Source organism: Anomalospiza imberbis, chromosome 26, assembly GCF_031753505.1.
Source record: "Anomalospiza imberbis isolate Cuckoo-Finch-1a 21T00152 chromosome 26, ASM3175350v1, whole genome shotgun sequence".
NCBI lineage: Eukaryota > Metazoa > Chordata > Aves > Passeriformes > Viduidae > Anomalospiza > Anomalospiza imberbis.
Genome location: NC_089706.1, coordinates 1,515,222 through 1,520,443, shown reverse-complemented (window position 1 = coordinate 1,520,443; position 5,222 = coordinate 1,515,222).

The window sequence follows — 5,222 nt, the reverse complement described above, 5'->3', positions numbered from 1 at the left end:
AGTTTATGCGAGGGAGGAGCGGAAAGTTGGGAGTCAATCAGGAGGCGGCGGGGCCGGGCCGGGCCTCCTCCTCCTCCCCTAACCTCCTTCTCCACCTCCTCCTCCTCCTCCTCCTCTTCCCGGCCCTTCCTCCCGCCCGACCCTCCCGACCTCCCCGTCGGGGAAGCGGGCAGCGGGGACGCGGGACTTCCCTTACACAGGGAGGTTTATTTTTTGGGAAAGGGCAGCCCTGGCGTTCAGCTCGGCCTGGGTTATGGGAGCGCCCTCTATGAGCCTTCCTCACCTTCCTCCTCTTCCTCCTTCTCCCTCCAGCATTCCCGGGATGCGGCCTTGGGCCAGGGCATGAAGGTGCTGCTATCCCGTCTTGTCCTGTCCCGTCCGCAGCCGGCCAGGGTCACCCGTGCACACCTTCATCCCCTTCTGCACCTCTTCATCGCCCTCTGTGCTCACCTTCATCCCACTCTTCATTCCCGCCCCCCTTCACTCACCGACATCCCTGTGCTCACCTCCATCCCCTTCCGCACATTTTTATTGTGTCTGCACACTGTAATGCCCTGCCACACATCTTCATCCTCCTCTTCCTTCCCATCCTGACATCTTCATCCCCCTCCAAACACCCTCATCCCTCTCCTCATCCTCACACACACACTCTCAGTCCCCTGCATCCCACCAATGTGCAGATTCCCCGTTTCTCCCAGACACGTGCCCCATGGTGCCCAGGATGGGGATTTCAGCCCACGCTGTTGGGATTTCTCAAGGGAATTCAGCCAGGATCCATGCCATGGTCACTTCGTCTGAGTGAGCTGATGGGTGGTAATGTGCTAAGCCACAGCAAGCAGATCACATACAAATCCCTGGCCATGACCCAGCCTGACCATCAGGAACTGCAGCCCCAAAAGGGGCAAAAGCCCCAGTCCCCCTGGCCACTGGGCCAGCACACGCCACAGGCCTGTGCCACGGTACCCAAAACCCCCAGAGATAAATCAGGGCGAGGAATCCTCCCAGCGCCCTGCTGGGAGAAGGGATGTTCTTTCCTTCTAGAAACATATTTTTCTAATTTTCATCATGAGCTTGGTTGTATTCAAGCGTTTTGGGACAAGACAGCCAACGCTTCAGTCCGTGAAGTGACAGGCTCTGAAGCATCCAGCGCATTCAGCAATTGTGTGTGATTCATAAAGCCATATCGCATTCTTCCACCCTTGGCCTGCTGCTAACTTGTAAGAAATCTGGACCAAAAACTGCAACAAAATGGCTGCTATTCTCCAAGGGCTGTTCACAGCCTTGTTACTCATCCCTTACTTGGGCAAAAATGACATTGAGTGCTCCTGGAGATGACAGCCTTAATTGAGTTCAATAGGAGTTTAGGCTGAGTAAGGCATGAGCAAACAAGTGTGCATTAGCCCATGAATAAAAAGCCTGATCCACAAATGTTTAGGAACACATGTAACACTGAGCAGGGGAGTGCTGAGGGGGTCACTGCTGCCCTGGCCTTGCCATTTGGGCAGGGGTCTGGCTACAGCATCCAGCACAACTGATAGTGATGCTGGGATGAGCTTGTTCAGGAGTGCAAAGATTCAAGGCTGGCTCAGTGGTTTGTTTCCATTCTGCCTCTTAATTTTTATTTATTTTCCTCCTTCAGAAGTCCATAGTCCTTGTTTCTGCTATTTTTTTTTTTTGTCCACTGGTGGGAACAGCAACTTCCTTTCTCAAATTATAATATAAAAGAGCTGCAAGCTGCAACGCCATAAATAATATTTTCTTATGGCCAGAACATCCAAGTCTAGGCAAGACACCAAGAACAGCTACAACATTGTAAAACTCCAACACGTCTCCAGAATGGATTCACTAATTAAAAAATTACTCCTTTTAAAAAGCAGTTGAAAAATATTGGCTTTCCCATTGCCGCCTGTCGCTTGCTGCATCGAGAAGGAGCCCATCCTGCAAAGATACAGCTGAGCTAACCAGCAATCAGTCTGCCTTTCCCTCTAAAAAAGGTCACCAAATAAATAGAAGGGGAGGGGGAGGGAAGAGAAAAACACCTCATCACAATCACTTCTGTAATTAATTCAAGTATTGCCACTTCAAAGCTGGAGAGAGATCCCCCAGGGCTGGGGCGATGGCAGCTCACTGGGAGCAAACAGCTCCAGCCCTTCCATTGCTGGACAAGGAGTTTCCCAGTGCTGGTCTCCCCTCCCACACCCCCCAGGATGTACCAGCCCTTCCCTCCTCAGGCTGCCTTCCAGGTGGGGCATTTGCCTCCTGGAACCCACGGAAATATCTGTCAGCCTCCCCAAGAGAGCAGGGCTTAGAGCTGGGTGAATGGAGCCCCCCAAAGCCCAGGGATCTGTGGAAGAGGGAGAAGCCAGTGGTTGGAGAAGAGCCCCCACGTCCACCTTCCTGCTCAGCTCTGGACCAGCATCTTTCCACTCATCAGCACGGGGTGGGGATGAACCATGGAGAGAGCCAGCACTGCAGTGACACTGGTCCTGGCTGGGATGTGCTGCTCAGCGGCGAGGTGGGGCCTTGTTTTTTTCCTCCCCTTTGCCTTATAAGCACCTCTGCAAAAATAAAACACGTTTCCCAGGAGGTTCCCTTGAGGAGCTGACGACAGTCGCCTCTGGCCACTGGCCATGCTTGTGCCCCTGTACGAGCACTTTGTGGGGTTAAATCCATGCCTACAGCACCAGCCCAAAGCCAGCACCCCTAAAATGAAACTTCAGAAACCTCAACGTCTCACACTGCAGGGAAAACATCATTCCTGGGGATTGAGGGGAAACCCTTTCTCTAAGGAATACACACACTTTGGACTCAAACACCATTGATAAGGCTCTTTCTTCTTTTTTTTTTTTTTTTTATCTTTTCTTGCAGCAAGCATTCCTTTCACACCCACGCACACCCCAGCATCCTCAGCCATTGGTCTGCCGGCGCATCCGTCACACTTTCCACGGGCCAAAGTAGATACACATTTCAACTGCTCCCATCCCTCATCTCCTCTGGTGTTAACAGCCAGCGCAAACAAAGGGCCCGAGCATCCATCGCCCCATTAAATTGTTTTCATTTGTTTCTTCTGCCACAGTTGGTTTGCGTTAGAGGGTTTGTAAAAGGGATTTCGGGTGGGCGGCTGATGCAGTGGCTGCTCTGACATTGGGTGACACTGCATGGGACACCCAGGACAGGGATTTTTGCTCTGCCATGGGCGACGGGCCGGGGAACCTGAAGGGTTTGCAAGCAACAATGGGCAAATGGAAAATGGAAACTTTTTGCGTGAAGGGAGGGAGAATCAACCTGGGGAGCAGCTGGGATATCAGCAGACAATCTGGGGAGCCCAAACCCCTCTCTCTCTCACCCGGCTGCTTCTTTTCTCCTTGCACTGGAGGAAATGGGGACAAGCATTCACTCAACCGTTAGCTGAGCTCATCCCGATTTCAAACAGATGTTGGGTTTGTGGCTGGATTTGGGCAGAAAGCTCTTGCTTTCCCCACATTTGCTGGCCATACCTCGTCAGGGACGCTGGCCCCGAACTGCTGTGGCTGGTTCTCCCTTTAGCTCACAAGACGTTCTCTGAGCTCGCTGTGTGGGTAATGGATGATGTCCCACATGGGCTGGCTTGTCCCCAAGTTGTCCACCTCTGCCTGCCTCACCACGAGCCCCTGCCCAAGAATCATGAAGCCCAGATTCATACAGCTGGGGAAAATCTCCACTCCCATCTGCAAAGCCCCTGGAGCAGATGTTCACCAGTGGTCCAGCAGCTCACGGTCCCCCTGTCACTGTCCTCAGCTCCAGGCTCCGGCCACGGAGATGTTGCACACTGCCAAGAGACGATGAGCATCCCTCTTGCACAATCACATCCATCTCATCCATCTGCTCCTCAGCCTTTCTGCTGCAGCTGCCTCTCAGCTGCATTAACTTGGGGGGCCCATACCACCCCCAGAATGGGGGAACAACCCCTTTGTGTCCTGGGAAGGGAATCCCACATGGTTCTCGAGTCAGTGTGCGAGCTGAGCAGGTGAGAAACCGCACCAGAGAGCTGAGGATGGTGTTTCAGGGCTCCTTGGCACATCCCCGCTTTTCTCACCGCTGAATTAATCAGATTTGTTTGTGCAGCCAAATCCTCACCCCATAACTGGTGAAAATGGGGGCATGAGCTGTCCTGCTCCCAGTGAGCTGCCTCTCTTCAGCATCTCCCCACCAGTCTGAGACAGGGGATGGCACCTTCTGTCCACCACCTCTCATGAACAGAGAGCACCAGTGAGGCAGCTGTGGGGACACCTGGGGCACGTGAGGTCTGGAGGGGCACCACAGAATAAAGGGGCAGCAGGAGTTGAGGGCACGGGGAGCTCAGCAGGGCCCGTCTGGGTGCTGAGCGTGACTCAGCACCGCACCACACCTCATGAGTCACCCCTCTGCTTCCTGGTGCACCCTGAGTTTTCTCTTCCAGGTCTCTCCTGGCAGCACTGACCCAGCTGGGCCACCTGCCAGCAATGCAAGCTCTGCCTCACGTGCCTGCCAGCCATCCTCTGCTGGCACTGTCACCCCTCGGCACGTGCCTGTGTGCTGTTGGTGCCAGGTTGCTTCTTAGGGACCCAAATCCCCAGCAATTCCTGGGCAGTGAGGTGAGACCCAGTGGGTACAAACACACCACGGGCACCAGGCGTCCACTCACACCAGGGCAAAATGGGGCAAAAGAGGGGCTTTGTGCTTGGTGGGCAACGAGCCGGGATGGGGGCTTTAGTTGGGAGCTTAGGCAGAGCCCACCTGCACATGGGCAGGGATGAGGAAACACAAAGTGAGGAGACCACCTACCCCCTTTCTCACTGTGAGACTGAGCATAAACCATAACAAACAAACAAACAAAAAAAACCCCAAAAAACCGAAAACCCCAACAACAACAACAACAAAAAAGCAGGACAGGGCGGATGAGTTTCCAGGATCTGAGTCCAAAGGGATGAGACGGGGATTGCAGTCAGCCTCATCTGCTGAATATGAATATACCTCCAGCCTGGCTCTGCCATCACCCCAGCCCAGCGATTTGCCCCAAATTTCCCTGGAGAGGGCAGCTGCACCTGGGCGAGCATCCCACAGCCCTCAGTGGGCACCAGGTGCCTTGAACCACCCCAGGAACAGCCGTGACTGCGAGAAGGTGGAAATGCAGGGAGCAGAACAGGACGGGGATGCAGGAGCATCCTCCGGGCAGCAGCAGGCAGCCCCGGTGGTCCCGGTGC